This window comes from Euprymna scolopes, chromosome 36 (genome assembly GCF_053919585.1).
Source record: "Euprymna scolopes isolate OS-2025 chromosome 36, ASM5391958v1, whole genome shotgun sequence".
Taxonomy (NCBI): domain Eukaryota; kingdom Metazoa; phylum Mollusca; class Cephalopoda; order Sepiida; family Sepiolidae; genus Euprymna; species Euprymna scolopes.
Window position 1 is genome coordinate 11,370,784 of NC_136517.1, and position 10,304 is coordinate 11,381,087.

Genomic DNA, 10,304 nt, shown 5'->3' on the forward strand with positions numbered 1-10,304 from the left:
TGTGTATACACGTGAATGCGAGTGTATGTGCGCGAACGTGAATATATGTACGTGTGTGGACGTGGGCGCGTATGTTTGTGTGCACGTATGTATATGGCAAGTAATATAGCTTGAAATGTGAACGCGTGTTTTTGTGTGAGACTAGAAAAGGCTCGCGCAAATCTGAGGTGTTTGTTAACTTATGCAAGCATTCTGAGGAATGATTGGAAGTATTATCAATAGATGGATGCAATCGTGAAAATCAAGTATTCCGATTTGTACTTGGAATAGATTCCGGGCGCTATTTTGAATGTAACTGAAATTGAGTGGGCGTCTATTATTTTTTTAATGTAGTGTAGTATGTTGGAATATATATATATATATATATATATATATATATATATATATATATCTTTTCAAGGGAAATAAGGTTAAAAAAAATCGATAAAAGTGCTCGATATGTTAATAGAGCGGTATATAATTTTTTACTTCTTTATTGAGCCCATAATAAATTTACATTACTGTTTCCATTGGATTTTCACCCCAGGATATATATATATATATATATATATATATATATATATATATATATATATATATATATATATATATATATATATATATATATATATAAGTGCGAGGTTCGAATCTAGTTTGTCCCACATGGGCACTTTCATCTAATCCAAACCTGTCCTTGTGTCTAATCTCCTAGAAAAATACTGAGTGAGCAGATAGAGAGAAAAATAAAATCATTCTTTTTAAGCTTTTGCCGACATGTTTTTATATAAACGAATTGGTTCAATTTACACTCGTAGTTTTAAAACGTAGATCAGAAAAGTTGGTACTTATTTAAGTTCTCTTTTTACTACTTTCAAAAACTTTACAACATACTAATCATCATCATCATCATCATCATCATCATCATCATCATCATCATCATCATCATCCATTTACCGTTATAGGTTTATGATTTACGTCATATTTCAAAACATGAATTCAAACATAAGCAAATAAATGAATGGGTAAACATTATTAACAACATTAAAATAATTTTAATAGTTCCAAACAATATATTTTGCTGTGTGTATTGTATCTGTAGTTCTTTTACTATTATAAAATTATCTGAGCTTAGCAAAAATATACACTTATAGATTTGCATGATTTTTTTTTTAATAGAACGTCGTTAGGATAAACAATTGCAACTTTTTCCAATTTTAAAATATATTGTTCCAAAATCAAATAATCCCGTCGACAAAAAGAGTACAAATTTACATTTATTTCAATGAAGCTACTTCTCTCAAATACGTAATCACACAAAGAAAATAACAAAGAAGTTCACTCTCTATTCATTAAGTCCTCTCAGTCCCGTCGCGTAACCGTGTTACTTCCTTTGTAAGTATAATTAATTTTTAGGTTGCGGTTAAATAAGTTTAAAAAATGAAATTCGTTTTTATTTGATTTCAAGAATATTTAGCTGACAATTATGTTTACGGCAAAAACACGGAGAATATTTATTGTTTCATTATGTTATATTGTCTATATATTTTATAGACGCATTTTTACAAAATGCTTGTCATAGTATATACACTCTGTAATAAAACAATAACTTGTAAAATCAACAAAGTTTTATTTATTTTATAGTCCACTATGACAGGAGAGAGTTTTGGTTGATATGGGGGTGGTGTGTGGTTGGTCGATTAACAACAACTGAAGTGTGTCGGCCCCCCTCTCTCTCTCTCTCTCTCTCTCTCTCTGACTGACTTTGTTTTGACTTATATTTTTTTATGTTTTTATATTTAAAATTCCGTTAGTTGGAATTACTGTTCACTTATTTTGACATTCTGCTTCTATTCTACAGGGTGTCCAAATGGTCGCTGAAGAGTTTTAAATCTTTGTCATTTTACTATTAATGATTATTTTTTCACTATTTCAGATATTTTACAGATAATATTTTGGAAATTAATTCTGGATAAGTATAGCATTGAACAACGTACAAACGTTGTGCAATTGTTTTACCAAAATCAGAGGTCAATTGTTTTGACTCAAAGAGTTTATCGACGGCATTTTCATGTAAGAGATAGACCAAGTCACAACACAATTTGAAACAAATCCCAAACCCTACAAGAATTGAGGGAAAACATCAGGAACGAAATAAGAGACTTAAATCGCAATCCAGAGATTCTGCAATCTGTCATGAATAATGTTTTGGAAAGAGTACAACTATTCGAAGCTGAAAATATGCAACATTTAAAAGACATTATTTTTCATAAAAAGTTTCCCAATGTCATAGTCAGATTGTGTTAAAATTACAGAAATATATCATCAAAAATAATGAATCTATTTAAGTTCAATGACTTTTTGGACACCCTATATTATGTTTCGCACTTTTAGCCGATTTTTCACCGATTCAGAACGAAATGTTTTTCTCATTGTTTTCTGATCTCGATCCTTCGATCGGAATGCAGAGTTGCCGTCATCGTCAGCAATCCGATTTACATCTGGTTTTGTCCGGATCCGATATGTGTTGTCCATCACTTATGCAACAATAATTTCAAAATGAATATTGTTATTAATGATACAGGTTGATGTAGAAAACACCATGGAAATTCCATGATGTCCCGCTAGTTAATGATAATAATAATTTAATCAGAGAAATCCAAATGGAAGCCAATCTCTATTTCTGTCAGAACGACGCATTTCGAATTTCTTGGATGCGTTCGCTTCTCAAGAAATATTTTGAAAAAGTCGTCATGTTATGCGAATCAGACGGAAAAAGTAACACAATAAATACATCAGATGAAGATAAGTGAAGAGGGAGGAACGTATGCCCACCCCGTTTTTGTTTTAAATGAGCAGGGCATAAAATTGACGAAGATCACATTTCTATTTGACATGAGGCAACACTGAGAATTGTTTAGCACACACACTCACGCACACATTTACAACCCCACACGCACACACACACATACACTCAAACACATACTCTCACGCATACACATACCACATTCAAACACACTCACACTCTCACACGTACACATTTACACTCCTACAGATACCACATACACACACGCACGCATGCACATATAATTTCATACACATACACTCATACTTATATCCTTGACACACACTCAGACAGCCACATGTACACACACTCAGACATACGCACACACACACGTCCACATCACACTTACACACTCAGTCACACACATGCACGTACACTTCCCTCACACGCATACACACTTGCACATACACATTAATTTGTAGTATTTATCGTTTTATTAGCAACGTTTAAGTTTGCATGATACAATATCAAATCTTTGTCCAAGTCTTTTTTTTTATTACATTTTCACCCCAAACAAGGCACATTGCCACTTTGATATCTTATTTATTCCTCCTGATCTCAAATCAACCATTCTTCCTATTTTTTTCGTTGACGTTCCCTTGCCAATGGACTTTACTACTTTAACTGCTCTATATCTACTCAACCAAGCACCCTCACCCATTTTATTACAATATGACCAAACCAACGGAGTTTCCTGTTCTGCACACACACACACACACACACACACACACACACACACACACACACACACACACACACACACACACACCTGTATACTGTCCAGATTTAATCTTCTACTGGCCTCATCAAATATCTTTAAGACTCATTATATATCCATCATATCATTCTCATATCATTTATCTCCATTCAACACATGACCGTCAGCTCTCATTGGTTGAATATTGCACGACTATTTTCTTTAAATTATTTTTTTATCATAATATTAAGTAGAATAATTTTCTCAGGAAAGCGGTCTTATTTACTGTTGTGGGGACATACACAGCCTTATAATCACTAAGATGGACTTATCCATTAGCTATATAAGCAGCAAGTATGGATCGCTCAATGAGAGCTATCCGGGTGTCGTACAGAGACGACTCCCTACGGACTTACTAATCTTCCTGTATCACTAACCCTGTTCTGGATATAAATGTTCTTCGTATTCTCACCAGTCGTCGTGTTTTCCTACTTTCACCTTTTCCGAGTCCACTACATTTAGCGACACTGAAAATGGTGGATCACTCTTTCGTTAATTGATTATTCGTGAATAAGTTTTATGTAAATAAATAGAGCTTGTTTATTTGCACGTTATTTTATTTTTTCATTTCTGGACTTGAAAAAGAAATACTTATTTATTTTTAACATACCCAACAGTAAAATAAATGTATATATACTTATATAATAGAAATGTAGAAAAGATCGTAATTTATAGTCTTTCGCTCTTAATGTATAATTCATATGCTTCAGATTTTAAAATTCAGTCAAGTAATATATATCAGTTTTCTCGACAAAAGACATAAATAAAAACGACTTCATTTATTTAGGCCAAATCCAAGTCATTAACATACGTCTCCATTTATTTATATGGGTTGTTAAAAAAGAAAGAGAGAGAGAGAGAGAGAGAGAGAGAGAGAGAGGCCGAAGAGAGAGAGAGAGTGAGGCCGAAGAGAGAGAGAGGCGGGGAGAGAGAGAGAGAGAGAGAGAGAGAGAGAGGCCGAAGAGAGAGAGAGAGTGAGGCCGAAGAGAGAGAGAGAGGGGGGGAGAGACCAGAGAGAGAGAGAGAGGGAGAGAGAGAGAGAGAGAGAGAGAGAGAGAGAGAGAGAGAGGAGAAAGAGAGAGACCGAAGAGAGAGAGGGAGAGAGAGGCCGAAGAGAGAGAGTGAGGCCGAAGAGAGAGAGAGAGAGAGAGAAAGAGAGAGGGTGGGGAGAGACCAGAGAGAGAGAGAGAAGAGAAGGAATCGGATAGAGAGAGAATGAGATAAATATATATATATATATATATAGAGAGAGAGAGAGAGAGAGGGTGAGAGAGACAGACAGACAGAGAGAGAGAGAGAGAGAGAAAGAGAGGGGGGGACGTATAATGCCTTTTACTTTTTATCAAACATTCGTATTAGACTTAAAAAAATATTGACGGAACGAAAGAAAGTATATCTGCTGCGTCGAAAAGAACAACAACATATATATAAAACATATAGAGGATGTTTGGAAAATCGATGCTGAGATTATGTTCTATATGTGCAAAAAGACACGTGGCGTGGTCCCTCGCCTTGGTAGAGGTTATTTTGGACGACGCTAGCGTCTTTGTGTATTGCTAAGCACCGCGCATCTGCATTTGATATGAATTTGGTATAAACGTTGTTTCATAGCGAAGTGAAATGTAGGATATATACGGAACATGCGAGCATAATAAAATGGAAATAAAATGAAACTTTAAGAGAATAAAAAAAGGTCACCAGATAGCAAGTGCCACCTAAAAAACATAAATATTTTGTAAATAAAAAATGGAGAAAAATAAATTTTATAACAAAACATTTGTATATAAGAGATAAGAATATAAAAGTTATTTTCATATAATTAAATGCTCATAGTGTTTGGTAAAGAAAGTTCAGTAAATAATCACAAAGAAATGTCTAAGTCATTATATTTATAGTGTGAATATGTGTGTATAAGTGATATACATATGTAAGTGTTTGGCAGCGTGGCATTGTGTATGCATGTGCGTTGCTTTATAGCGAACGAGTGAAATGTAGGATACATACGAAACGTGCATGAATAATAAAATTGGAAATAAACGAAACATCAAGAGAATGGAGGGGTCACCAGGTAGCAAGTGCTACCTAAAACATAAACAGATTTGTAAATGAAAAAGGGAGAAAAATGAAAATTTTAAAAATAAGAGATAAGAATATAAAAGTTACTATTAATCGTGAAAATGTTTATGTATGTATGTATATATATATATAAAGTAGGCTCCTTCAGTCTTAGACAGACTATGAATACTCATATATATATATATATATATATATATATATATATATATATATATATATATATATATATAAAAGTTTGAAGGAGCATTTTAAGAGCTCGAGATATTGGTTGCGACTATCCTCAGCAAGTCGCACTTCCAAACTTTTTTGCGACCCGCTTCATACGGCACTCAGCTACCATCTGAATTACAAATTTTTCCCCCGTTGAAACGAAAGGGAATGAGATAAAGATAGAATGGAGAGAGAGCGAGACAGTAATACTTATCAATAAGAAAAGAACAGGAAGAAAGAATACAGTCACCAGCAGTATTTTCAGCTCAATATATCTCGGATGATAAGTTCAATGGGTTCACTGCCTTCGACCTTTCAATCGTAACCTCCGGCAACCAATTTTATAAACAATCTGTCAATTTGAAACAAGGCAAAAATTGCTGTCTCCGACATGTTTTTAATAGCACATGTTAAAATATACTTGTCTCCATTCGAGTACAAGGTAAATCGAACACAATGTCCTCAAATGTGGGAAGCTGGGGCTCCTCCAAAATGACTTTTTATCATTGTGCCACATATTTACCTGCGTTTGATCTGTTGTATTCTGTTGGCTGAAATAAGAAGAGCCACGAAAATGATGATTCTGCCACTCTTATAGGTAACTAACAGGGAGACCCAACCTTGCCCGGGGTTTAATGAGGATGAACTAATGTTTCACACTCCCGCATTTTTATTGTCATCAGTGAAATGAGTGAAATCGCTCATTTTTCAATTAAATCGATTGAATGCCTGCTCTAGTCAGAGACGCATCGTGGTGCACCTCGAGGAAGCTTCATATGCCTCCAGGAAGTCAATTAGTCCATAATACATTATAAACAACATCGCACTGCTGATTTTATAAAATTATTTTTTATATATAATGGATTAAATTAAAGTGTAAAATGAAAAAATCAAGTATCATGCTTCAATTGTGCTCTAAACAGAAACATTTATTTCGAATGTGCCCCTGTTATACTAAAGAACCTACTGTTGATTTTATATGCATGGCCTTACTGCTCGTGCGGTGATAATGGCTTGAATTTTAGTTTAAAATAAAAAAGTCAAGTGTCATGGTTCAGTTGTGCTTTGAACAGAAAAATTAATTTTGAACGCAACCCTGTCATATCAAAGAATCTTCTGTTGATTTTATATATCGGGCCTTTCGGCTTGTGTGGTAATAAAACTTCTCAAATGCATTTGATGTTAAGCTGTGTAAAGTATTAACTTTGGTCAAAATCACCTGTTTCTTATTTGATCAGATTATTTCAATTATCGATACTTATTAAAGACATTCCGATACAAAACCTAAGAACACTACCAGGCACATAAAGTACATTTGTGTGAAATTTCATAAAAATCAGCCCAGTCGTTTTCGAGTCCATAGGGAACAAATTCACACACACAAAGTTCTTTTCATATCATAGTGGAGATAGAGATTTCACCACCTTTTTCTTTTCGACTAGTTATTAATAAATAAATTGAATTAAAAAGAGTTGTTTCTGTCATTAATTTTTTAACACTGATAACTATTATGTGTGCAGTCTTATTATTGTTTGGACATCATTGACTAATTGGCATTAGTGAACGTTGACTAACCGGAAGTATTTTTTGTTTTCATCTTCAGGAGAGTATTAGTAAAGAAAAAGGGGAGACAATCCAAATTTTAATGACTTAAAAAACTTTTCTGACAATTCAAAACAAGTTCAGTACAGTAACTAAGTAACACAACAAAAAACAGTAAATAACGAAGCATTTGTTGAATTAAAAAAAAAAAATTTAATTTACCATGTGAGCAACACAACTTTAAAATAAATTATTTTTTTAATTTAAAAATAAAATGTAAGATTCTGTATTTCAAAATATATAAATTTTAAACTAAAAAAAATTATTTAAAATTTGAATTGTCTCCCCTTTTCCCTAATAGTACTCTTCCAAAAATGAAAACAAAAAAATACTCCCGGTTAGTTAAAGTGCACTAGTGTTGACTAATTTTATAACACAGTTCAAGTCTATCAAACTAGTGATGTTGTATGAACTTTGTGGATGACTATAATATTTTATCGGTACTAGTGGGTGAATCTTATTTAGTAAGGCCCAGGATCCCTCGAGAATAAGAATTAAAGAGATCATCAGTTTAACCATAACTGGAATCGACAGGTTGCATGGGAGAGAAGATTACTTAAGAGGAATTGAATTACCCAAGGAAATGGTTCAACAAATGCTTGTTCACAGTTGACTTGAAGACAACTATGATGTAGTCCGCTGGGAAGCAAACTCCTAGTATCCTGTTCCGTAGGCAGGACGTTTTAGGAAAAGAACTTTGTACATGGAACTTTTTTTGGTTTGGAGTAAGGAGAGTAATAGAAAAAAAATTTCTTTGCTGCTGTTGAGAAAAGACAAATTCATGCCATGTATGTTTTACAGAGAGAGGTATCAGGTGTTGGAGCTCAGTCGAACACATACTATAAACGTAATGATACAGTAGAGAGAGAGGTTGACAACATTTTTTTTCTGTTTGAAAGGCGCTCTATGGACGAGAAGAACGCATCCCCGTTAGATTGTAGAGTCGATTTTGTATTCTCTAGGAAAAATTGCTCCATACAGCACCTCCAGATATAATAGCAGTACTTTATCTAAGAACGTATCTGGCTCTTATACAGGTAGAGAATTGCGTTAGAGTCAGCCACTTACATAAATAACAGCATATACAAGACTTGTAAAATCAGTAAATGTAGACACTGTAGATAAAGAAACGAAATAGTAAACCACATCTTAAGTGAATGCAGTAACGTGTTCAAAGAATCGCATGCAATTAAAAATTTACAATAGGTATTTTACATGCGCATTAAATAATCCCTCCAAAGAGTTGATGTGTCATAAATCAGACAAATTGAACCCATCAGCGAATCGTTTGAACAGAATTTTGTTTTGAATAATACAGTAACTTAAAAAGGGTTGATATGCCATAAAATAATCAAAACAAGACAAAAACCACACACCTATAAAATCTACAGACACATATAATACACACATGTCTGAATGAGTTAAATGATAAATACAAAGCTCTCAATATTATTCTTAGGGTATTTAGCAAAGAAGCCAACAAACGAAAAGAAGAGTCAGAAATTCAAATATACAACAAATAAATGTTACCAAAGACAATATAAGTTACTCTTCTACCTACCTGGATAAGTTTTGTGTCTTTTAACGTATTTTGAAGCTTTTATTCAGTTAAAAAAAAGAACTAGTAATTAGTTCATAAGTTTAACCAATAACAACATGGCCGACTCTGAACATGCTGTCCTGGGATAATCAATAATATCTCAAAAGTCTAAAAATAAACAAAATACTAATAGAAATCACCCAGTCAGTGTCAGGGTGACACTTATTGGGTGATTTCTATTAGTATTTTTATTTTCCAGTTTTCAGCCGAAGACAGCATGTTCGGAGTGTGCCATGTTGTTATCAGTTTAACTTACCAATTCGACACTAGTTCTTTTTCGAACCGAATAAAAGCTTCAAAATGCGTTAAAAGACACAAAACTTATCCAGGTAGGTAGAAGAGTAACTTATCTTGCCTTTGGTAACATTTATTTGTTACGTAGTTGAATTTTTTACCCTTTTATTCGTTTGTTGGCTTCTCTGTTAAGTACCCCATTCTTATTCCAACACACACGCACACACTAACACACATACACACACACACTAACACACACACATTAACACACACTAACACACTATGTGTATGCTGGAATGTTAAAGCGACTTGTTGTCACTCATGTTCTAAATATTATCATGCCGATTTTTGTCTGTGAAATAAAAAAAGCAATAATAATGATAATGATTTTTTTTTTCATTACCTTAATGAGCATAGCATGGCAAATAACTTCCTTTCTTTCTCACAGACCACTCGTTGTTCCGTCAAATACAATCAGTCAAACCAACGCTGTTTCTTGTGCTGACATGAGGACCTGTGATTTTTACTTTGCTAATACCAATCGCGTCTTTGTTATTGTGTTGCTATGTGACACTTGAAGTAAAGCTAAAACACTTTGGAGGAACAATGGTGAATAAGGACACAAATATGTCACCCTTGACTGGCCCGACGATCTTAATACGACTGAAGCAGGTAGGATTTACAGTGCCGTCGATAATAAACGCCGCCCACCCCTTATATACTCACCCGAATAGTACCCGTCATATATCTATTATATATTTGTTGCGTACCTGACTGTCTCAGCCATAGGCTTCTGCCACCCTCAAAGCCAACACTGTATTATCCATTTTTCAGATGCCTTTTCCCTGTGGGCTGAGGTTTGGCTTTGATCTTGTGCAGTTCTAGGGGGTCAACACTCTTAGGCTTTGAAGTGGTTTATTACTAATCACCTGTTGCATATCTAACGGGGAGTGCTGACAGGGCTGCCTAGGCATTTTTTGCCAGCCAGAATGTTCCTTTTTGGA

The 10,304-nt window shown here is 34.2% G+C and overlaps 1 protein-coding gene across 1 annotated transcript in view; it reads right to left on the minus strand.

Moving 5' to 3' along the window:
* LOC145260335 (uncharacterized) overlaps positions 1-9,965 on the minus strand; it is a 153,586-nt gene extending 143,621 nt beyond the window's left edge. Inside the window, exon 1 of the mRNA XM_080118250.1 lies at positions 9,704-9,965. The gene's annotated coding sequence lies outside the window, so the exon portion shown is untranslated. The remainder of the gene's footprint in view (positions 1-9,703) is intronic.
* Between the last annotated feature and the right edge of the window lie 339 nt (positions 9,966-10,304).